The sequence below is a fragment of the Pristiophorus japonicus genome, chromosome 21 (assembly GCF_044704955.1).
Source record: "Pristiophorus japonicus isolate sPriJap1 chromosome 21, sPriJap1.hap1, whole genome shotgun sequence".
In the NCBI taxonomy this organism is placed as follows: Eukaryota; Metazoa; Chordata; class Chondrichthyes; family Pristiophoridae; genus Pristiophorus; species Pristiophorus japonicus.
The window spans coordinates 3,387,274-3,413,250 of record NC_091997.1 but is presented as its reverse complement, the minus strand read 5'-3'; the positions used below and the strand labels follow the sequence as shown (position 1 = coordinate 3,413,250).

The 25,977-nt window shown below is 44.8% G+C and overlaps 1 long non-coding RNA gene across 1 annotated transcript in view; it reads left to right on the top strand.

The window, feature by feature from the left end:
• Positions 1-3,574, top strand: part of LOC139233583 (uncharacterized) — an 83,159-nt gene extending 79,585 nt beyond the window's left edge. Inside the window, exon 3 of the long non-coding RNA XR_011588184.1 lies at positions 3,069-3,574. This is a non-coding gene — a long non-coding RNA (uncharacterized lncRNA). The remainder of the gene's footprint in view (positions 1-3,068) is intronic.
• Positions 3,575-25,977: the final 22,403 nt, after the last annotated feature.

The following is a 25,977-nucleotide window of genomic DNA, read 5'->3' as shown; positions in this document are numbered from 1 at the left end:
ATGGCTTTTGACCCCAGGTTCACTTTCAACTTGAAAAGAAAAATGGTTCGTGTTGCAAGATTAGCCGGGGATACGTTGCAACTCTTAATTAGAATGAACTTTCAACACACATACAGCCACCATAATCACAGCCACAAATACAACAACCACTGCTTGTATTTATATTTAATGTAGGAAAAATGTCCTAAAGCATTTGTGTGTTTGATGCAATTACATACAATTTTAAGCAAAGAAACAGGCAACCCGCACTGTGCGTGACTTATGCCCCAGGGGTCCTCAAGGGAACCAAAGTGCTTTTATTTATTGAAGTGGCAGTTCGACACTCACGAATATGTGTACAGATGTGAAGCATCAATTCCAGCAACCTCATTGAAACAAGTTTTTCTTGCATAGTATTACGTAGAATGTACAGGATAGAAACAGGCCATTCGGCCCAACTGGTTCATGCCGTGTTTATGCTCCACATGAGCCTCCTCCCACCCCTCTTCATCGAATCCTATCTGCACATCCTTCTATTCCTTTCTCCCTCATCTACTTGTCTAGCTTCCCCTTAAAGGAATGTAGATTTCAGTTAAGACTGCATCCTCCTTTCCAACAAGCAATGCCTACATTAATATTTGTACACAGGCATTGTCTGATGAAGGGTTAGTATTTTGCAAAATGTTTATCATAGATTTAAACCTGTCTGATCATGACAGCTTTCATCACCAACTGGAAAGGAAATGTTGGAGTGTCAATAAGGTGATATGAGCCCACAGTAGGCTCTGAGACTGATGGAATGCAAGATATAATATTTGAGTATCTTTGCGACCTTTAAATATATAGCCTTAATCCCCTTGAAAATATTTCCATCTATGAACTTTTTCCCATTCATTTTAATGGCACAAAATTCCCAATAAGACCCAAAAGTGCCACTTATAAATAAGATTTAAACCAATGCATCTCTGTGAACTATAATGCCCCTGTACTCTTTTGCCCTGCAGTGTCATCCATTAGTTATCAGTTAAAATCCCATTCTTACATTAACAAAAGCATCATCAGTTTATTCATAGTCTCATTATAAAATGAGTTATGGGACAAATAATATTTTAGGTACCTGTACAGTTATGGCTTTTGGGTTCTCCTAATGTTGGACTGGAGTGCATCATTAATAAAAAGCATAGGACACACTCTTTGTTTAAAACAGTTCGAGGTTTTCTTTCTTTACAGAATACGGTGTGCTATTGGAACCAAGAATAGGTTCCCTGTAAGGATACTTTAGATGGTTAGCGTAATATTCTGGAGTGTTACTTGAGTACCCCAGGGAGTTGGAGAGGATTTCAGAGCTTTATATTCTGTAGGTTTACCTGTGATTGGTTCCCTCTGGAGATTGCTTTGAGTCCATGGCAGGAAAAATTGCACATGATCTTTAGATGGGCAGAATGGTGCCATCCTATTCCATATATGTTCTATTGAATTGAGCCATTAAATCAGATGACTGAAGATTCACAGATACTTCCACGTTTGTTTTTGTTTTTCGGACCATATCCTTTCTATAAATGTATTATCAAGGAGTCTCTGTCTTAGTGCTTCTACTCAAAGGGTCCAATATTCAAATAGTTTGAGCCTATCATCCATAGAGTGTTTATACAACGTGAAGGTGACAGTAAACTGACAGGACGTGGGTATGTAAGTGCAACGCAACATGTGGCTGGTTCGATTCTGTTGGGTGCAGAGCTAAAAGGCATTGAGAGATTGTCAGGCAGCCCACAAAGGATACAAGAAATCAGAAAATAAGTCGTCCTGGGACACTCTTGCATTCCTTTTAGTGGCTGAGTAGTGCTTCGAAGCTGATCGCCTACCTGCCTCATGACCAGGGAATGTTCCGGGGAACTGAACCAAAGTTCGATACAAGACTAAAAATGGAGCAAATAATTGTAATGCTGCAGTGACAATCCCAAGCTGTGTGCAATGAGTAATTTAAGGATAGACTATAAACTCTGGAATTCACTCTCTCAACCTCTCCGCCTCTCTACCCCTATCTCCTCCTTTAAGACACGCCTTAAAACCTACTTGTTCACCGGTCCTAATATTTCCTTATGTGGCTCAGTGTCAAATTTTATTTGATAACGTTCCTGTGCAGCACCTTGGGACGTCTTACTAAAGTAAAGGCGCTATATAAATGCAAGTTATTGTTGGTAGACCTGAATATAATGAGGAGTTTTTGTTGCCTACGAAGATTTCAAAATACATCACAAAATCAAGATACCATCCTGATTATCCTTTTAGATACTGAAAATTGTGTTTTTCAATTAAAGTAATATGCTTGACACAAAAAACGCACATCTACTTTTAGAGAGTGGGAAGTGTGGTCAATATTTTCTTCTCATTGAAAAATAAACAGAAACATGCAAATATGTGCATGTGAATCTCGTCTTACTTAGGCTAAGGTTCAATCTCCTTTCCCTCCTGCTTCTGCACATCACCAATAGAATGTGAGCTGGCCTTATCTACTCTAGAGTTAATGAAAGGTTGGAAGGATTGTAAACATAATGTGGGTCAGCAGGTGAAGAAAAGAGGCTCTTTTCAATTTCCAAGAAAAAGTGAGCGATTTGTGAATACTTATTTTTCTTCCACACTATTGGCTGATCACCAACTATGTTCCACTAATTAGTCTCTTATTACATAGATGTAAGGATTAAGCAGTCCCGGGGCTAAAGCTTCATAAGTGCCTATACTCTAATCTTTGCACACTGTAATTTATTGGCCTTACGAGTGTCGTGCCTGTATTGCCAACTATGTTTACTAATAGTTTTGCAATGAATGTTCGCATGCTTCGGGGAAAGAATGCATTGCATAATTGCTCTCAAGTGACTTAAAAGTTTCATCAGGGGAGCTGGACAGATATTCTATACCGCTGAACGGCCTTCTGTTTATAGAATACTGCCTCTATGACTAGAAATTAGGCTGGGACAATCCTGGGGCCTGTGTACTGGGCTGTAATTAACTCCAGTTCTTTGGAAGTATGCAGCATGTGTGGGTTGCAGTATGTGTGAATCTTGAATTGGCTTTCACTTATTTTTCTGCAGGTGGTGGTGTTTAGAGTCTGGCTGCATGACCTTTGCCCTCCTCCACATATTAGGGTCATGTCCCGAGCTGCAGCCATTCAGGACATCAGGCCGGTAGATCACAAGGAACATGATTGGTCTCATGATCCCTGAAGACCCAAATCAGTGCTTTCTGGAAATGGCCACAGGAGAGAAAGGGTGCCCCCACAGGAAGCAAGCAAGGACAACTCTCACTACTACAAGAAGATGCACCGCCCCAGTGGGTGAAGTGCAATGAGTGATGTTTGACGTCCACTTGAAATTGGGAAAATACCAGGCTGTTTGCGGCCTGCTCCAATTCTGGCCTCTTGCACATCCACAATTTCCATCGCCCCCACCATTGACAACCGTGCCTTCAGTTGCCTTAACCCTAATTTCTGGAATTCCCTCCCTAAACATATCCAACTCCCTACCTCTCTCTCCTAACAAACCTGTACTAATATCTCTAAGTGGGTCGGTGTCAAATTTTATAACGCACCTGAAAAGCATCTTGGGGCATTTTGCAACATTAAAGGCGCTATATAAATTCAAGTTGTTGTTCTTCTTGTTGGAGAACTACTCAACACAAACTACTCCTTCAGTGCAGCAAGCCACCCACTGGCCATAAGAGGCATCGACCCCAACCAACATGACCACAGAGTATACAGGGCACCTCGCCACCATCCCCAAACCCAACCAACATTACTCTCCTGGCTTACTACATATCCACATCCAGTGGCTTTTTTACTCCAATGTTCCTGATCACTGGCAATTCCATCGCCAACCACTTCCTTGTATCACTCACTGACTTTATCTGACTTCCTTCTGTGACCAGTCCTGGAAAAACCTTTACCCCAAGTCACTTACAACTGCACTTTAAAAATCGCAACTGCCTAACCTTTGGCTCTCCATTTGCCACGATTCTTCTGCAGCTGTCAATTTGGTTTACCATTCCTTTGAACACGTTGTTGCCTCCCAATCTGTGCCCATCTCTCCTGCAGCTCCATTTCTCAATCCCTCCAGTCGGGATTCCGCCTTCCGTATTGACGATTCCAATGCTCTCCTGGCTGGCTTCCCATTCTGTGCCCTTCGTAAAATCCAGCTCATCCAAAATGTTGCTGCCTGTGAACTATCCCGGTCCCCCAGTGACTCCAATAAATCTCTTTGTGGCCTCACTCCACCCCCCCACCTCCCCCTCGTCCACTCCCCATCGTCCCCATCTTTGTAACCTTATGCATCTTTGATGAAGATGTATTGCTATTCTCAATACATTGCACAACCGGTATTTGTCAGCTAATGAGGAGAACTCATCCAAATAAGTTGGAGTAATTGTATTTCATTACTACTTATCAAAATATGGCAATCCTATTTTTTTCCTTCACGTGTTTTTCACTCTTAGAGAGCCACAGGAAAACCACCAAGGGAATACAGGAAGATTTGTGAAATCTGCAAGGAACATTTAATTAGGAACTGGAATTTGAGTGGGTTTGTGCAACTGCACAGGATAAAAAAATAAAGCCTTTACAGTTGAAATGACTCATAATTTAATTTTACCACAACATTGATCTGACTTTGTACTAATACTGCAGGCTTCACAAATGTTTAGCACATGAGTCAAGCTTCAATTGCAGAATTATTTTCATATTTATTGCACTCTTGATATATATATATATATACTGACCGACGGCCTCATCAATGGCCCTGAAATCATGGTGTCCTTGTACGTACGCCGTCATAATCCTTCAGAAAGGCCACGGAACTTGCGGGTTTCCACATGCACAAAAACTCACAACTTGCTGTTATGTTCAGAATAAATCCACAAGACTGCATTGTAAGCTCAAACTGTTGTGACCTTGGTCTCTTTATTCAGACTCCAGAGTGAGGAAGCAGCATGGTGAATCACCTTTTATACCTGCTTGCCCCAGGGTGCACAGGTAACCCTTAGGTCTCCCACAGGTGTGCCCTCTAGTGAAAAGTCTTACATATTAGTGAGGTTTACATACATACTCCCTCCCTCAAAGTCTTATGTACAAGTTATTTGCAAGTTGAGGCGATCTGGTGCCCTGCATCCCCGGGTCGATCGCCTGAGTTGAAGTCCTGTCATGGGTGAGTTGGTCGGATCGTTGCTGCAGGGCCGTGCAGCTGGTCTGATCGGACTGACGGGCATGGTGGGTTCATCCTCGTGGTTGACGGCGAGGTCGATTGTGTTAGTGGGTCACTGGGGGCCAGGTCCTTTCACAGTAGTTCCTGGTTATCTGTAGTTCGCAGTTTGGTCACCGGATATAAAAGGGGTCAGAGGGTCTAGTAAGGAGGAGGAACTGAGGGAAATCATTATTAGTCGGGAAATTGTGTTGGGGAAATTGATGGGATTGAAGGCCGATAAATCCCCAGGGCCTGATGGACTGCATCCCAGAGTACTTAAGGAGGTATCCTTGGAAATAGCGGATTCATTGACAGTCATTTTCCAACATTCCATTGACTCTGGATCAGTTCCTATCGAGTGGAGGGTAGCCAATGTAACCCCACTTTTTTAAAAAGGAGGGAGAGAGAAAACAGGGAATTATAGACCGGTCAGCCTGACATCGGTAGTGGGTAAAATGATGGAATCAATTATTAAGAATGTCATAGCAGCGCATTTGGAAAGAGGTGACATGATAGGTCCAAGTCAGCATGGATTTGTGAAAGGAAAATCATGCTTGACAAATCTTCTGGAATTTTTTGAGGATGTTTCCAGTAGAGTGGACAAAGGAGAACCAGTTGATGTGGTATATTTGGACTTTCAGAAGGCTTTCGACAAGGTCCCACACAAGAGATTAATGTGCAAAGTTAAAGCACATAGGATTGGGGGTAGTGTGCTGACATGGATTGAGAACTGGTTGTCAGACAGGAAGCAAAGAGTAGGAGTAAATGGGGACTTTTCAGAATGGCAGGCAGTGACTAGTGGGGTACCGCAAGGTTCTGTGCTGGGGTCCCAGCTGTTTACACTGTACATTAATGATTTAGACGAGGGGATTAAATGTAGTATCTCCAAATTTGCGGATGACACTAAGTTGGGTGGCAGTGTGAGCTGCGAGGAGGATGCTATGAGGCTGCAGAGCAACTTGGATAGGTTAGGTGAGTGGGCAAATGCATGGCAGATGAAGTATAATGTGGATAAATGTGAGGTTATCCACTTTGGTGGTAAAAACAGAGAGACAGACTATTATCTGAATGGTGACAGATTAGGAAAAGGGGAGGTGCAACGAGACCTGGGTGTCATGGTATATCAGTCATTGAAGGTTGGCATGCAGGTACAGCAGGCGGTTAAGAAAGCAAATGGCATGTTGGCCTTCATAGCGAGGGGATTTGAGTACAGGGGCAGGGAGGTGTTGCTACAGTTGTACAGCGCCTTGGTGAGGCCACACCTGGAGTATTGTGTACAGTTTTGGTCTCCTAACCTGAGGAAGGACATTCTTGCTATTGAGGGAGTGCAGCGAAGGTTCACCAGACTGATTCCGGGAATGGCGGGACTGACCTATCAAGAAAGATTGGATTAACTGGGCTTGTATTCACTGGAGTTCAGAAGAATGAGAGGGGACCTCATAGAAACGTTTAAAATTCTGATGGGTTTAGACAGGTTAGATGCAGGAAGAATGTTCCCCATGTTGGGGAAGTCCAGAACCAGGGGTCACAGTCTAAGGATAAGGGGTAAGCCATTTAGGACTGAGATGCGGAGAAACTTCTTCACCCAGAGAGTGGTGAACCTGTGGAATTCTCTACCACAGAAAGTTGTTGAGGCCAATTCACTAAATATATTCAAAAGGGAGTTAGATGAAGTCCTTACTACTCGGGGGATCAAGGGATATGGCGAGAAAGCAGGAATGGGGTACTGAAGTTGCATGTTCAGCCATGAACTCATTGAATAGTGGTGCAGGCTCGAAGGGCCGAATGGCCTACTCCTGCACCTATTTTCTATGTTTCTATGTTTCTATGGTCTGGTCCAAATGCTTTCTGTGTTTGCCCAGTACATGTTTTCACAACAAATGCTCCACTTTCATCACATTCCCCTCTTTGGCTAGCACAGTGCTAGCAGCCCAACTGGGGCCCTGAACATGGTTACATCATTTATTCTGATGTCGCGTTGAGGAGCCGTGCGATCATGGTACATTCTCTGCTGATAGCATACAGAAGGCTCGGTTCTGAGTGATTCTGTCTGGTTACTGCGTAGCACCAGGGATAGCCGGATCTGTAGGGAGTCTACAGTGACACGTGTGGTGCTTGGCTTTATGATTTGTGCTGCCTGCTCCGGATTATTGTCGCCGACCCTAAGGTCTGGCAAGCCCAGGATGGCCGGTATGACCTTGAGACTTTCAGTAATGGCGGGAGGCCATGTGGTTCCCCGTGGATCCTGGGCCATGGTATGGAGGCCCCAGACCACCAACTGTGTGTAGCCTCCCTGCCTTTCTTTGCAACGTTACAATCTGATGGGATGAGCCTTTCGTCTTTGTGATGGATAAGCTGCAACATCCCGTCTAGCGGTTCGCCGTTAGCAGGCGGTAACGTGGGATCCTGGCTGGTCCAGGTCCTAAACTGGGGGGCCGTTATGGTTGACCCCTCGCTTTCTAGCACTTCCACGACAACGAGTAGGTCTGCAGGCTGCGCAGTTTCCACCCCGTTGGTGGGCAACGGTAGCCAACTGAGAGCATTAATGCCGCTCTCTGTGCCTGGCCCGTGGCGGATCATGTTACAGTGCACAGACAATGTTAGACATTCTCGAAACAAAGTATTGATAATAGTGCCTCTGCTCTCCCCAAACTGTGGGATGGGCAGCTTGTCTGACTTGAGCAAATAATGGGACACTCTTTGGTACGTCTCTTTTGTCCCGTGAACCCAGGCTACAGCCTTGGTTAACTTACTGGATATATATACAACCGGTTGGTGTTCACCCGCTACTTTGGCTTGTTGTAATGTATCCCTGACCCCATATGATAGTAAATCATTGGCCGCGATAGAACACTCACATGGGTTACACAGTGCAAATAATTTATTGGAACTTAGTGGGCTTCTGGCCTTCTCAGCGGCCGCCCCTTTACCTTTGCCCCAAACCCAGTTGTCTTCCTTGCTGGGCAACACATGCCCCTGTTTCGTTGCGGCGACATCCCATGGTCTGGACGCTCTCTCGTCCCATGGTCTGGACACACTTTCGTCCCGTGGTCTGGACGCACTTTCGTCCCGTGGTCTGGACGCTCTCTCGTCCCATGGTCTGGACGCACTTTCGTCCCGTGGTCTGGACGCACTCTCGTCCGTGTCCGTGATGCCGACTGCCGCGATCTTCCTCCCCAGGGATTTTGCCTCTGGCATCGGGGAGACGCATTTGGATCATTTCGGCCAGTGTCCCACTCGGCTTGGTCAACAAGGAGCCTCTTCCATTGTCGCAAAGAGGTCGTCGGCTTTGGGCGATGGGTACCGCACCTGTAACGCTGCTCGGTTGATCTTCACCTCCTCGTGGTCGTGATGAGCGGCCTGTGCCTTGGGGATCTGCAAATGGATCTGCACTTCGATGCCTGGTTCAGCTGAAGGTGGGGCTTTGCTCAGCGTTTGAGCAACGGAGACATCGTTCGCCGGAGAGGCTACGCAGAGGTCTTCCCAGTTCCATCGAATCTTCTTCATCCATCTTCTACCAAGCAGTGTTGGCCCATCACCTGAAACAATCCATGGTGGTAAATCGTGCACCACTCCCTCATGGGATACTCTTATGTCCGCACCACCAATAACTGGTATCAGTTCCTTGGTGTCGGTGCGCAGCTTTGCCTGAATCGGGATCAGCTTGGGTCGCTGTGCTCTGTTGCCCCACAGCCTCTCGAATGCCTTCTGGCTCATTATTGATTGATTCGCCCCCGTGTCCAATTCCATGGAGACTGGAGTGCCGTCGAGTTTAACTTTTAACATTATCGGAGGGCTTTTGGTAGTGAAGGTGTGTATCCCATATACTTCTTCTTCATCCTCAGGTTGAGTTGTCTCTCCTGCTTGTTCAGCGTGATCCTCGCTGGATTGGTCGTCCTCTCCTGACTCTGCCACGTGGTGAGTCAGAGATTGTTTGCACATTCGCTGGAGGTGCCCCATTGTTCCACAGCCCTTGCACACATAGGGTTTGAATCGACATTGATGAGCTCTAGGACTGCCCCTGCAGCACCAACATGGTGTTAATGGATACGCATTCACGCCCCACGGTGGACTCTGAAGCACTCTAGGCCTAGGTCTGGCCTCTGCGGTCGTGTGGGCCCTGCCCTGTACAGTTCTGCCTACTGAAAACATTATTTTATGCACAGTACTTGCCGGTGAACTTCGATTCTGTGAAGATATCTGTTTCATGTTATCGCTCGTGATATGAAGGTTTGGGCTATCGTGATGGTCTTGCTCAAATCTAGGCATTCGACAGACAGCAGTCTGCAAAGAATGACCTAGTGGTCGATTCCAAGCACGAAAAAGTCCCGCAATATTTCCCCCAAAGATCCTGCAAATTCGCACTGTCCCGCAAGGCGTCTTAGATCGGCGACAAAGTGTTCAGTGCTATTCGCAACTCCTCAGATAATGAAGCAGTCCGTGCCTGCATGCAGCAAGATCTGGACAACATACAGGCTTGGGCTGATAAGTGACAAGTAACATTCCCGCCACACAAGTGCCAGGCAATAACTATCTCCAATAAGCGAGAGTCTAACCACCGCCCCTTGACATTCAATGGCATTACAATCGCCCAATCCCCCACAATCAACATCCTGGGGGTCACCATTGACCAGAAACTTAACTGGATCAGCCACATAAATACTGTGGCTAAAAGTGCAGGTCAGAAGTTGGGTATTCTGTGGTGAATGTTTCACTTTTTGACTCCCCAAAGCCTTTCTACCATCTACAAGGCACAAGTCAGGAGTGTGATTGAATACTCTCCAACTACGTGGATGAATGCAGCTTCAACAACACTCAAGACACTCAACACCATCCAGGACAAAGCAGCCCATTTGATTGGCCCCCCATTCACCACCCTAAACATTCACTCCCTCCACCACCGGCACACCGTGGCTGCAGTGTGCACCATCTACAAGATGCACTGCAGCAACTCGCTAAGGCTTCTTTGGCAGCACCTCCCAAACCCGCGACCTCTACCAGGCAGACAGACAAGGGCAGTAGGTGCATGAGACCACCACCTCCACGTTCCCCTCGAAGTCACACACCATCCTGACTTGGAAGTATATCGCTGTTCCTTCATTGTCGCTGAAATAAAATCCTGGAACTCCCTCCCTAACAGCACTATGGGCCCAAGTTTCGGCATCTGTTGAATACGGCGCACCTCCGAGACTTACGTGACCTGCCTGGGCTCGAAGGTACGCCGGAATAAATTACTGCAATTCTCCGGTCCTCCTGGACCGTGGCTTGGCGTGGCTTGGCGCGGCGCAGCGTTGTCTTCCTGGGGCGGAGCAAGCCTATAGTACTCTGCAGGTGGGTGTGTCTAAATGCAGCCGGCATCGTTGCGCGTGCGCGTTGCAATGTGCGCGCATGCGCAATGGAATCTCGACCTTGGCAATCGGCCATTTAAAGCGAGAACGTGGCACGCATTTAATGCTGGCTGGGATTTTTGGTTGCAGGTAGGAAAAGGATTGAACATTATTTTATTGCATCTTGTGCAAAGGTGCCACAAAGGTGTAAGCAAGGACATTTAAAGGGAAAACGTGGCACTCTGTTACAGCGAGCTGTGTGATTTATGGGTGCAGAAAGGGAAGGAGTGAAAAGTCTTAAGTGATTCTTGGAGTGCAAAGGGGTGCTGCACACATGCATGCAAGAAAAGGACCGTGTTTTTAATAATCACTGAGTGGAAATCCAGTACCTGTACAGCAATGCAAGAACGTGCAGCGAGAACGAAGAACTTCTTGCATGACGAAGTCGAGACACTAGTTAATGTCATTGAGGGGAGATGGCAGGAGCTGGACACCAGCAACAGAGGCCGCACAAAGGTGGCACCCAAAGAAATCAAGAAACGCTGGGACCTGCTTGCTGACGAATACTGCGCAGTGGTGAATACCAGGAGATCTGGAGCCCAGTGTACAAAGAAATGGCAGGACCTTGGTCAAGTCGTTAGTGTAAGTAATATCTTAATTTTCTCAATGGAATTGCAATTCTAAATGTGACCAGCTGTATATGTCCCACCCGGCAGAAAGGCACCCTCTCTTAAAAGTTATATTTTCATCATTGCAGAAGAAATTGGCTCACAACAAAAGGGAAAGAACACGAACAGGAGGAGGCCCGCCAAATCTGCACCCACTGACACCCTTGGAACAGAGGGTCACTGCCATGATGAGTCGTGCCTGGAGAAAGGCAATCAGTGATGCACAAGCTGGGCCCACACGCTTGGGAGAGGGCAAGTCCTGAAAATGCATCGTGACCCTTTAAATCAACCTGCTGCCTTGCCTGCTATGTGCGAGACTATCCATGTCACCCATCCTGCCCACTCCTGTGCTGCTAACCATTTGACTGTTCGGTTATATTTTGCAGAACATGATGTCAATCCAGAAGATTCAGAGGAAGAGTCGGATGCATGCGATCAGGACCAAGGCGGTGACGGGGAGGAGGGGCGAATGGATATGTGTTCAGGGAAGAATGTCGATCGTAATATGGATCAGTCCATAGTGCAGGGCCTCACTATCCCAGAGAATACCATGAATTCTCCTACAACATTCCACTCCTTCATCCACCCCCCATCCTTCCGTGGTGCTTTAAGTTCTGATGCAGCATGTCATCGTCTCCTCGCGTACCCATCCGCGCTTAGTGATGCAAGTTCTGGTAAGACGTTCCATGGTTTCACATCCTTTGAGGTTGAGAGTCACAGTGGTGATGGTGGTGGAATGCAGTGTGGAACACCCAGGGCCCCAGTGTCAGAGGAAGCAGGTCCCAGTGGTGGTGGTGGAATGCAGTGTGGAACACCCAGGGCCCCAGTGTCAGAGGAAGCGGGTCCCAGTGGTGGTGGTGGTGGTGGTGGAATGCAGTGTGGAACACCCGGGGCCCCACCGTCCCACCCTGCGCCTCGTACTGGAGGGGTGCCACGAGGCAGAGTCGGGGGGAGAGTAAGGAGAACCCAAGTAGGCTCTCCTGAGATGCAGCGTTCAATAAATGGGCTTGACGTTATTGCATTGGGTGTGGAGGGCAATGACCTTACCCGTTCACTGGAGGGCACCATCAGAGGGGTTGGTGATGAGTTGACAGCGCTGTGTGGGCAAATAGCAGTTATGCCACGTGAACTGAGTGCAGGAATGGCACGGCCAGTGCAAATGCTGGCAGAGGCCATCGAAAAGTTAGCTGCTGCAATAAGCGCACACCTCCCTACCAATCAAATGCCCCTCCCACTGCAATCCCAATATCAGCCTCTGTCGAGATCCAAGCAGGGACCCCCCCTCTCCCCTCACCTTCTCTCTTCCCCTATCCACCCTCTCTTCCCCCCACCATCCCTTCTATTCCCCTACACCCCACCACCCCTTCTCTTCCCTTACACCTCCCTCCCCATGAGGCAGTGCACATGCACCGAGATGTGGATGAGAGCTGGGTGCAGCCTTTCTTTGCTGCTGGTGTTGATGTAGTAGATTTGATGCCACTGTTGGAAATGTTTACAAATTGAAATTGTGTACTAAGTTTTGTAATTGTACAAGTATATAAGTGATCATAGAGTTTTTAAGTGATCTTAGTCAGTTGTTTACATTTACTGCGTTAAAGTTATCTTATGGTTGTTCAGTAATTCTGTTTACAGATTAAAATTGTTTACTATGTTTTCTAACTTTAGAACTATATAAATGTTTGGGGTTGTGAAGTGATCAGAAAGAGTTAAATCAAAATTGATACAACAGTGATTTTATTGCAGTAAAGTACATTGTAAAGATTTCAATGAAATGTATTGTACATTGAGACAGAATCATGACAAGAATGGTTTTATTATTATTGCACTAAAGTAAAGTACATTGTAAGCATATCAATAAAGTTCATTACTTAACATTACAACTGATTCCTGGTCCATTAACATACCAAACACAATCTTTAAGGAACACCTGCAAAAGATATACATCCCTCATCCCTTCAGTCATGCGTGCCTCCTGCACCTAGCCATGATCGAGGGGCATGCTGGTGTGGTGTGTCGTGGCTCAGAGATCTCTCCTGCTGCAGTGAGATGGGTGTCCGTGGACCGAGGAAGCCAGCGACTAATTGCCCTACAGTATCTGAAACACACCGATTGGTCCTGCTGCTGGCTGCGAGGGGTTGGGTTGGGGGCTGGGGGGTGGAGCGGGGAGGGGAAGAGTGCTGTTGGGAGTGCAGGAGTGAGGAGGGACACACGGAGCAAAGGGTTGGGACGTGGGCGGGAGGAAGAGTGTTGCTGGGGGTGTGGGAGACAATGGTGGGTTAGGGTGGCTTACAACACGCTACTCTAACAGTCTGTCCCTGACGGAGGCACAATGCCAAACAGTTAGTTTTACAAATGAGGTGAGTCATTCAAGTAATAGGTTGGACTAATGGGGTATGATGATTTCCAAAGGATCAAATTAGCCATAATTAGGTGTTGATGTGCCTGCCTCAGCCGGGAGCCTACACTTGTTTATTTATAAAAAAAAGAAGCAACTATCCTCATTCAGCAGATATAAGGCAAGATATCATCAAAAGAGGTTTTTGGACATTTTAAAAGTGATATATTTAATGCTTCAGTCCTTTTTGCGTTTAATTCCCACCCCCCTCTCCGGCTGTGCCTGCACTGAGCTTACCTCTAGGTAAGGTTGTTCTGAACTTACAAAAGTGGGCACTTACTCCAGCCTAAGTTAGTTTGTAGTAAGTTTTCACTGCCGAAACTTGCAAAACAGGCCTGAGTGGCTGGACACACCCCCTTTTGAAAAAAAAATACCTTACCTAAAGCCAACCTCAACTAACTCAGTAGAACTGGAGCAAACTAATATCCGAGAATTGCAATTTCTAACATTCTCCAAACTAAACTAGTTGCTCCAAAAAATAGGAGCAACTCTACCCGAAACTTGGGCCCTGTGGGAGTACTTTCACCACAAGGACTGCAGCGGTTCAAGAAGGCAGCTCACCACCACCTTCTCAAGGGCAATTAGGGATGGGCAATAAATGCTGGCCTTGCCAGCGATGCCATGAACGAATTTTTAAAATTGTCCACGAAACTCTTAAGGCTGGTAAAATCAGGCATTGGGCTTGCTTGCATCAGCATAGGGGTTATTATAAATCTTTAAATTAAACATTTAAAAATAAAAAATGATGCACAAACACTTAAAATTAGCTTATGCAACTATTGGCCCAGATTAAAATGTTTAAAATTATTTTACAAAAAAATTATTTTGTATTGTATTTGCTGGAATGAAGCGAGTTATGAATAAAATTGAACTTCAGACCATTTATATTTATTGAATTGTCCAGATTGTTTAATTAGTTGGGGATGCCATTGCATGTCATTAGGGGATTCAGTTCCTAAAAGACTGCAATGGAATCCTCCTTTCTCATTGGAGGACTTGGCCAATGTGATCCCAGGGATGCCTGCGTCCCTGGGATCCGTGAGCCATTCCACTGTGTACGGCTGGAGGCCCGAGACCCGAACTCTCCGCAGCTTGGACAACAGCAGGTAGGTACGTACTCCGGAGGTACACCTTCGGCCACAATTACAGTGCCATTACTTTTCAGTTTGCGCTCAGCAAAGCAAAAGATATTGAAGAAGGGATTAATGCTGTAGGATTTAAACCATCGTCAAATTAAAAAAATTAGTGAAACTTTCATTAATTGGTATCTGAACAATTTATGTTAAATTATTTCTTATGATAGTGTAATGTCCAACATGTTGGTAATACTGCTATAAGAAAACTGTGTGATCATCGCTTTAAGAGTCATTTCCTGAGCTTCATCCCCTGGTAATGCAGATTGGAATTGCACTATTTTCTCAACATTTTCTTAGGTTTTGGTGGTGTGCTACAGGCGAACGAGGCTTCTCAAAGTCAGAAATGAATCCTTATTCTGGCTCTGTCTACAGGCTTTATTTAACTACATATCCTGAATGTCATGGAACTAGCCTGTACTGTGGGTGCAGAGAACCACTGAAGCTTACGGCACAGAAAGAGGCCATTTGGCTCATTTTCGCCATTTCTCTGGATTTCTGTGGATCCTCCACTGAGTGACGGCAGATGATCGGGAGAACCCTTGTGGAAATTCAACGCCTCTCCCCACATCCAGCCCCCCCCTTTATGCCAGGAGTGCTGAAGATATGGAGGAGAGAACTATGAAGAGAGATAGCAGCGTCCAATTTGTATCAGTAAATTCAAAAATGGATAAGATCAAAACCAAAAATGTTCATTGATGTTTTCTCTCATTTCAGATGATGACGGACATGCTGGCCTAGAAATGTTTTTAAGCTTATTTTGACAGTTGAACACCATTTTTAAATAGTTATCACCATTCGTGTCATAACCAGCACTTTGATAATATCTGTATTGCTTTAAGAATACACTGGGAACATTACATCATGTCTAGATGTACATTGATAATCGGCATTCCTTACTTGAATACATAAACTGAAAATGCAGACAGAGAAAATGTAAGCGGAAAGGTGGTGTGTGAGAAGTGTGACAGGTTGTTTCTGGTTTACTTCTTGGAAAAGGGTTGAAATTTCCTTTAAGTGCCCTCCCTTTAGATGTAATCAATTTCGCTGTATTATCTGCCACTAGTTTTTTGAAATGACTAGAGAGAGAGATTGTCTTCCAAATTTGCCCCAGGAACAGTATGTTCTTTCCTTTATAAAAACTGTGAAATGTGGTGAGCAGATTGCCATGGCAACAGCATGAGTCATCCAGTGGGTTATAATAAAATCCCATCTCATGTATAGCTGGGAGGCCACAGGAAGGTGCAGCAAAAAACCATTTCACAAATATCTCCTTGCGATGAATTACTAAGAATGTGTTCATTAAGGGACCTGTAACCAAACATCATTATTTTTGCTTTCCTGTGATTAAATGACTACTGTGTGGTCAGAAGTTTATAAAAATAGTATAAACTAGAAAAAAAACTGACTTGGTCAGATCAGTTGGTTGTCTCTTCCTCTGCCTCCCTTTATTTCTTATTGACAGCTGAATTATGTCTTGTATTGTGTGACCGTCACTCAGAAACATGGTGCCTTTTGGTAAAATAAACCCTAATTTTTGTATTAATTCAATCATTTTTTTAACTGCTTAATATTCTTTCCATTCTTTTCTCCTTTTTATTCATAGAACATAGGAACAGGAGTAGGCCATTCAGCCCCTCGAGCCTGTTCCGCCATTTAATTAGATCATAATTAGAATCCACGTTGGTTCAGTAGCCCTAAAAACCCTTGCCTAACAAAATGCAGTCAATCTCAGTTTTGAAATGGTCGGTCTGTCTGCCTATCTGTCATCCTTGTGTTTATTTTTTGCTATACATCCGTTCATGCACTTTTCAGTAGGATAGTCACTAGGGGTAGAGAAGGGACCATGGCAAATTGTCCCTGCCTCAGCCAGTGCCGGGATGCTAAGGTTAGTTACAATAGTCACATTGCCGCCCAACTCGAATGGATGAACTTAGCCCAAACTATGGATTGAACAGGCAACTTTCCTATCCCTACGGCTCAGTACCAAACCAGCTCCTCAGCCATTGTGGGAGGAACTTTCTGCTCTTACCCCATTTTAAAAATATATTTATTTATTCAAAGTTATTGATTTATACAATGTGAACATTGCCTTTTGTTTACATGGCATAGTTTAGCACTTCCTTCGTTATAATTCTTTTCATTCTTTGCGCCGTCTTATTTGATAGAACATAGGAACAGGGGTAGGCCATTCAGGCCCTTGCGTCTGTGTCAGCCAGTGGCTCTGTTCGTAGCACCCTTGTCTCTGAGTCAGAAGGTTGTGGGTTCAAGTGCCACTCCAGTGACTTAAGCACCAAAATCTTGGCTGACACTACAGATGAATTGTTAAACTGCTCTCTTTGGTGGATGAAAAAGATCCCATTGCACTATTTTGAAGAAGAGCAGGGGACTTATCCCCAGTGTCCTGGGCCAATATGTATCTCTCAATCAACATCACTAAAACAGATTATCCGGGCATTATCGCATTACTGTTTGTGGGAGTTTGCTGTGCACATATTGGCTGCAGCATTTCCTACAACAATGATTACACTTCAAAAAAGTACTTCATTGTCTGTAAAGCGCTTTGGGACATCCGGTAATCGTGAAATACGCTATATAAATCCAAGTCTTTCTTTCTTCTTTTCTTAAAACAGATGTAAAGGAATTTTGAGTTTAAAAAATGAATTTTAATTAAAGGATAATTTCCCTGTGGGTTTCAGTAGCTATGTGGAAATTTAAAGCCATTTTTAATTCAGAAACCCTATATAACTTATGTAGCCAATATTTTTCATATGATGGAAAAAAATTAAAAATTTAAATTTTAAGTCAATGAAAGCCTTTTGACATGATTATTCTAATTGGGCAATGTCATATGATGTCAGTGATGTCAAACCATATTCCACACAGTGGAGTGCTTTCTAATATTTTGCATGCTTCAATTCTAGTTGTCCTTATTTGTCCTCATTGCCATGTTTTGAATGTTGCAGTTGTGAGTCTTCAATTTGTAGTTTCTCTCAAAATCAAGAATTTAAATGTGGATCTTTGGCACATTGAGTGGTACGTGATCCTAGAGAATAGCCATTGCCCCACGGGTTGAATTTATAATGATCTTCCCATCCTTTACTCATCAGAAACCCTCCTTCCTGCTGCTCCTGGCTCCACAACAATTATTTTAGACTTACTTTTTGTGGCCTCTACCTCTCGACACACCAGGTTTTCCCGAGCGGAGTATCCATTGCCTCATAGGCCCTCTAAAATGCATTGGGCTCTTATAATCGTTATGAACCCCAATTTGCTTCCGCCTGTATTGGGGCTAGCAGAAGGCCCGAGTTAAAATAGAGGTGGGAATAGAATGGTAAGTCGACTGTTTCAACTTTAACTCCATTATCACCAGTTTCTGCTGGGCAAAGGCAGTTCAAATTGACTCTGTTCTCCCTCCCCACTTTTATTTTTGCTAATGATCTCTTGTGTGGATACTTATCAAATGCCGCTGGAATTCCACATAGACAACATCTATGGACAGTCCCCTGCCCATGTTGTTAGTGACCACCTCGGCCAGAGGAGGCCAGGGTGGTACCTCCTTAAAAAATGAGACTTGATTAGTCTGGCATAACCCACCCTTCACAAATAGAAACATAGAAACATAGAAAATAGGTGCAGGAGTAGGCCATTCAGCCCTTCTAGCCTGCACCGCCATTCAATGAGTTCATGGCTGAACATGATACTTCAGTACCCCATTCCTGCTTTCTCGCCATACCCCTTGATCCCCCGAGTAGTAAGGACTTCATCTAACTCTTTTTGGAATATATTTAGTGAATTGGCCTCAACTACTTTCTGTGGTAGAGAATTCCACAGGTTCACCACTCTCTGGGTGAAGAAGTTTCTCCTCATCTCGGTCCTAAATGGCTTACCCCTTATCCTTAGACTGTGACCCCTGGTTCTGGACTTCCCCAACATTGGGAACATTCTTTCTGCATCTAACCTGTCTAAACCCGTCAGAATTTTAAACGTTTCTATGAGATCCCCTCTCATTCTTCTGAACTCCAGTGAATACAAGCCCAGTTGATCCAATCTTTCTTGATAGGTCAGTCCCGCCATCCCGGGAATCAGTCTGGTGAACCTTCGCTGCACTCCCTCAATAGCAAGAATGTCCTTCCTCAAGTTAGGAGACCAAAACTGTACACAATACTCCAGGTGTGGCCTCACCAAGGCCCTGTACAACTGTAGCAACACCTCCCTGCCCCTGTACTCAAATCCCCTCGCTATGAAAGCCAACATGCCATTTGCTTTCTTAACCGCCTGCTGTACCTGCATGCCAACCTTCAATGACTGATGTACCATGACACCCAGGTCTCGTTGCACCTTCCCTTTTCCTAATCTGTCACCATTCAGATAATAGTCTGTCTCTCTGTTTTTACCACCAAAGTGGATAACTTCACATTTATCCACATTATACTTCATCTGCCATTCATTTGCCCACTCACCTAACCTATCGAAGTCACTCTGCAGCCTCATAGCATCCTCCTCGCAGCTCACACTGCCACCCAACTTAGTGTCATCCGCAAATTTGGAGATACTACATTTAATCCCCTCGTCTAAATCATTAATGTACAATGTAAACAGCTGGGGTCCCAGCACAGAACCTTGCGGTACCCCACTAGTCACTGCCTGCCATTCTGAAAAGTACCCATTTACTCCTACTCTTTGCTTCCTGTCTGACAACCAGTTCTCAATCCATGTCAGCACACTACCCCCAATCCCATGTGCTTTAACTTTGCACATTAATCTCTTGTGTGGGACCTTGTCGAAAGCCTTCTGAAAGTCCAAATATACCACATCAACTGGTTCTCCTTTGTCCACTTTACTGGAAACATCCTCAAAAAATTCCAGAAGATTTGTCAAGCATGATTTCCCTTTCACAAATCCATGCTGACTTGGACCTATCATGTCACCATTTTCCAAATGCGCTGCTATGATATCGTTAATAATTGATTCCATCATTTTACCCACTACTGAGGTCAGGCTGACCGGTCTATAATTCCCGGTTTTCTCTCTCCCTCCTTTTTTAAAAAGTGGGGTTACATTGGCTACCCTCCACTCGATAGGAACTGATCCAGAGTCAATGGAATGTTGGAAAATGACTGTCAATGCATCCGCTATTTCCAAGGCCACCTCCTTAAGTACTCTGGGATGCAGTCCATCAGGCCCTGGGGATTTATCGGCCTTCAATCCCATCAATTTCCCCAACACAATTTCCCGACTAATAAAGATTTCCCTCAGTTCCTCCTCCTTATTAGACCCTCTGACCCCTTTTATATCTGGAAGGTTGTTTGTGTCCTCCTTAGTGAATACCGAACCAAAGTACTTGTTCAATTGGTCTGCCATTTCTTTGTTCCCCGTTCTGACTGCAGGGGACCTACGTTTGTCTTTACTAACCTTTTTCTCTTTACATACCTATAGAAACTTTTGCAATCCGCCTTAATGTTCCCTGCAAGCTTCTTCTCGTACTCCATTTTCCCTGCCCTAATCAAACCCTTTGTCCTCCTCTGCTGAGTTCTAAATTTCTCCCAGTCCCCGGGTTCGCTGCTATTTCTGGCCAATTTGTATGCCACTTCCTTGGCTTTAATACTATCCCTGATTTCCCTAGATAGCCACGGTTGAGCCACCTTCCCTTTTTTATTTTTACACCAGACAGGAATGTACAATTGTTGTAATTCATCCATGCGGTCTCTAAATGTCTGCCATTGCCCATCCACAGTCAACCCCTTAAGTATCATTCGCCAATCTATCCTAGCCAATTCATGCCTCATACCTTCAAAGTTAGCCTTCTTTAAGTTCTGGACCATAGTCTCTGAATTAACTATTTCATTCTCCATCCTAATGCAGAATTCCACCATATTATGGTCACTCTTCCCCAAGGGGCCTCGCACAATGAGATTGCTAATTAATCCTCTCTCATTACACAACACCCAGTCTAAGATGGCCTCCCCCCTAGTTGGTTCCTCGACATATTGGTCTAGAAAACCATCCCTTATGCACTCCAGGAAATTCTCCTCCACCGTATTGCTTCCAGTTTGGCTAGCCCAATCTATGTGCATATTAAAGTCACCCATTATAACTGCTGCACCTTTATTGCATGCACCCCTAATTTCCTATTTGATACCCTCCCCAACATCACTACTACTGTTTGGAGGTCTGTACACAACTCCCACTAACGTTTTTTGCCCTTTGGTGTTCTGCAGCTCTATCCATATAGATTCCACATCATCCAAGCTAATGTCCTTCCTAACTATTGCATTCATCTCCTATTTAACCAGCAATGCTACCCTTTTCCTTTTCCTTTTCCTTTTCCTTTTATTCTACCCTTCCTGAATGTTGAATACCCCTGGATGTTGAGTTCCCAGCCCTGATCATCCTGGAGCCACGTCTCCGTAATCCCAATCACATCATATTTGTTATTTCATCCACCTTATTGCGGATACTCCTTGCATTAAGACACAAAGCCTTCAGGCTTGTTTTTTTAACACCCTTTGTCCTTTTAGAATTTTGCTGTACAGTGGCCCTTTTTGTTCTTTACCTTGGGTTTCTCTGCCCTCCACTTTTCCTCATCTCCTTTCTGTCTTTTGCTTTTGCCTCCTTTTTGTCTCCCTCTGTCTCCCTGCATTGGTTCCCATCCCCCTGCCATATTAGTTTAACTCCTCCCCAACAGCACTAGCAAACACTCTCCCTAGGACATTGGTTCCGGTCCTGCCCAGGTGCAGACCATCCGGTTTGTACTGGTCCCACCTCCCCCAGAACCGGTTCCAATGCCCCAGGAATTTGAATCCCTCCCTGCTGCACCACTGCTCAAGCCACGTATTCATCTGCGCTATCCTGCGATTCCTACTCTGACTAGCACGTGGCACTGGTAGCAATCCCGAGATTACTACTTTTGAGGTCCTACTTTTTAATTTAGCTCCTAGCTCCTTAAATTCGTTTCGTAGGACCTCATCCCTTTTTTTACCTATGTCGTTGGTACCAATGTGCACCACGACAACTGGCTGTTCTCCCTCCCATTTCAGAATGTCCTGCACCCGCTCCGAGACATCCTTGACCCTTGCACCAGGGAGGCAACATACCATCCTGACTCTATTTCTTCAGTTCATACTTGTTCAAATGCGCAGTCACTCTGTCCCTGATGATAGATTCCAATAATTCCACAAATAATATTGACCTGACAGGTTTGTAGTTTCCTGGGGGGGGCGGGGGGGTGAAATTCCGTTGCACCCCGTTTGGGGGTGGTAACATCCGAATGTCCCGCCCGGCTCGAAAAATTTGGGTTACCGCCCCCGACAGGAAGTGGAACCCAAAATAACCTGCTCCATTTCCTTTCTGGGACGGTGGTGTGGCGGATGGGTTGGAAACTGAACGCAGCGCCAAGCACTGGGCCACGTAACGCTGCCGCATAGGAGGGACACCGCACTTGGACAAAAAGTCTTTTGTGCCCTCCGGCGGCGCTATATGGAATTCCATATAGACAACATCGAGAGACACGCCCCTGTCCATATTGTTTGTCACCACCTTGGCCGGAGGAGGACGGGATGGGACCTCCTCAACACAAACTACCTGAATTTCTTAGCCCCAGCTGGTGTCTCCCTCCCGCCTGTGGAGTGACATTTGCAATTTTCCAATCCAAGGACACAATTCCTGAATGTAGAGAGTTTTGGAAAATGATGACAATCACATCTGCAACTTCCCCACCTGTTTCTTTCAATACCCTAGGGTGGAAACCATCAGGTACTGTTGCTTTATCTGTTTCTAGTTCCACTATTTATTCCTTTACCGTCGTTTTTTTTTAACTTTTATATTGGCCCTCTCAGAGTACACCATCATACCACCTTTGAAATTGACCGTAAGTTGGGGATTTCCGCACGCGCTAAATCCCAAAGTTGCGACCTGTCAAGTTCCGAATAGACATTGCGACTTTCAAGTCCTCATTCAAATGATGTGCCAGCGAAAAATTGAGTGAATTGCCCACCGACTGCACATCAATTGCGCTGGAAATGTTTACGGCTGGTGCAAAAAGGCGCAGGAGCCGGTTTGCACAGCGTAAGAGGGGGCGGGGTGAGAAAATTGTATCATAATTAAAAACAAACATGTAAAACCATGTATCAAGCTATAAGAGGGTGTGAAGACTGTCATATTCTACCTAACTATTACAGTCATTATATTGACTGCATTTCAGTTGCTATCAAAACAATTAGCTTCAGTTCAGAACTATTCTGTTATCCCGTGCGGTATCTATTCCTACTTCATATAATCCATTGTTAGAAAGTGATAGAAAATCGCTATTGTGTGCTATGTGACAGAAAGGCTAATGTGTACCGGGATAAAACTGCGGTTCAAATTCCTGGCATTGCAGCCACTGTTTACAGAGACATTAGAAAGTAGTTTTGTGTTACAGTCTAGGGGGAAATAAAGTAAGGGAGAACAGAGTTCCAAGACTCGGTTTGAGGGATGAGATCGGTTTAACCTTTTTTTTAAATATGGCAGAGTCTTCCAGTAAGTAACTTTATTTACGCCAAAGTATTCCCTGTGCAATTTAAAGCCAAGTACTGTACTTGTGAAATAAATATAATTCGTATCACACTGTTTAATTTACAAGTCTACATAATAATACACCAGGCTTTCTATGTTTCCTGATTGGCTGGTGAAAGGAGCACCACCCAGGTACGCTCTTGCACAATGATGCGCCCCTGGGGTCCGTAGACCACTGCACCACGCACAACTCTGCAGCCAAACATCGTAAGTTCTCAAAGGGGGGTTCGCATTTCATTCGGATGTCGGCCACGTACTCCTTAGCAACGCCGCTGACTGCAAATTCAGGGCCGTTAAATCCACTCGCTTCCTCCCATACACTTATTTTTAGGTTCCCTTACACCGCCGGTATTTTGCCCTCTTCCTCTACAGTGAAAACGGATACAAAGTATTGATTTAACAAGTCTACCATTTCCTTCATCCATTATAGTCTCACCTGTATCCGTCTTTCATGTCCCCACATTCCCCCCTTACTACTTTCTTTCTCTTAATATATTTATAAAAACTTTTATGCAACTTTCAGGTGCATAATTGTAGTCTGACACTTATTTCCTACTGTGAAAAGACCACTTCCTATCAGCCATTTGTTGTATCACAATAAGTCACCATGATGGACTTCCATTCCAGTTAAGAAAAATAAAAGGGAACAAAACAGGTGCTAAAAATGAGTAGGTCATGAGAAGCTCCTTGGTTTGACCTCCTGGTGCACGATCGCTAAGTTGCTGCCAAAGTTGACAACAGCTTGCGTTGTGCATTACTGTCCCCTGGGAGATTGGTTTGGGATTATGCCCAAACTTTTCACATGAGGGAGAGAAAGTATCTCCCTCATTCAAACCAAGCTCAAATGTAATGCCCCGATTTAAAAAGGGAGGCAGACAAAAAGCAGGAAACTATAGACCAGTTAGCGTAACATCTGTGGTTGGGAAAATGTTGGAGTCCATTATTAAAGAAGCAGTAGCAGGACATTTGGAAAAGCAAAATTTGGTCAGGCAGAGTCAGCATGGATTTATGAAGGAGAAATCATGTTTGACAAATTTGCTGGAGCTCTTTGAGGATGTAACAAACAGGGTGGATAAAGGGGAACCAGTGGATGTGGTGTATTTGGACTTCCAGAAGACGTTTGACAAGGTGCCACATAAAAGGTTACTGCACAAGATAAAAGTTCACGGGGTTGGGGCTAATATATTAGCATGGATAGAGGATTGGCTAACTAACAGAGAACAGAGAGTCGGGATAAATGGTTCATTCTCTGTTTGGCAACCAGTAACTAGTGGGGTGCCACAGGGATTCAGTGCTGGGACCCCAGCTATTTACAATCTATATAAGCGACTTGGAAGAAGGGACTGAGTGTAACGTAGCCAAGTTTGCTGATGATACAAAGATGGGAGCAAAAGCAATGTATGAGGAGGACACAAAAAATCTGCAAAAGGACATAGACAGGCTAAGTGAGTGGGCAAAAAATTGGCAGATGGAGTCTAATGTTGGAAAGTGTGAGGTCATGCACTTTGGCAGAAAAAAATCAAAGAACAAGTTATTATTTAAATGGAGAAAGATTGCAAAGTGCCGCAGTACAGCAGGACCTGGTGGTACTTGTGCATGAAACATAAAAGGATAGTATGCAGGTACAGCAAGTGATCAGGAAGGCCAATGGTATCTTGGCCTTTATTGCAAAGGGGATGGAGTATAAAAGCAGGGAAGTCTTGCTACAGCTATACAGGGTATTGGTGAGGCCACACCTGGAATACCGCAGGCAGTTTTGGTTTCTATATTTACGAAAGGATATACTTGCTTTGGAGGCAGTTCAGAGAAGGTTCACTGGGTTGATTCCGAGGATGAGGGGGTTGACTTATGAGGAGAGGTTGAGTAGGTTGGGCCTCTACTCATTTGAATTCAGAAGAACGAGAGGTGATCTTATCAAAATGCATAAGATTATGAGGGGGCTTGACAAGGTGGATGCAGAGAGGATGATTCCACTGATGGGGGAGACTAGAACTAGAGGGCATGATCTTAGAATAAGGGCTTCCCATTTAAAACAGAGATGAGGAGAAATTTCTTCTCTCAGAGTAAATCTGTGGAATTCGCTGCCTCAGAGAGCTGTGGAAGCTGGGACATTGAATAAATTTAAGACAGAAATAGACAGTTTCTTAAACGATAAGGGGATAAGGGGTTATGGAGAGCGGGCGGAGAAGTGGAGCTGATCAGATCAGCCATGATCTTATTGAATGGCGGAGCAGGCTCGGGGCCGTATGGCCTATTCCTGCTCCAATTTCTTATGTTCTTATGTTCTTAACAAGGTACATGGATGGGGTTCCAGTGCACATGGTAACCAACCCATGACAAAGCCTTTTCTCCTCGCTCTCATTGTGGGTTGAATTTGAAGTTATATCCTTGAGAAAAAAGGAGAACATAAGACACCTAGCTCATGAGCAAATTAATTTTCCGGATCATAGGCTGAAAAGAATAGATGATGCAATTTTCTCGCAGTTGTTTGGGTGCTTATTCAGGTGTATTTATGAGTTTTTATTGAGCAACAGGGAATGTTTTATTTTTCGTTTTACACCTGGTGGTCTCATTAACTCCAATATAAATCAGTGCTATTTCTTAATGAGACCTGAAAAAAACTCACTCTTGGCATTTGTGTGTGTGTATGTAACAGAATCTGATAACGATAACATCTAATCTGCACTGAAG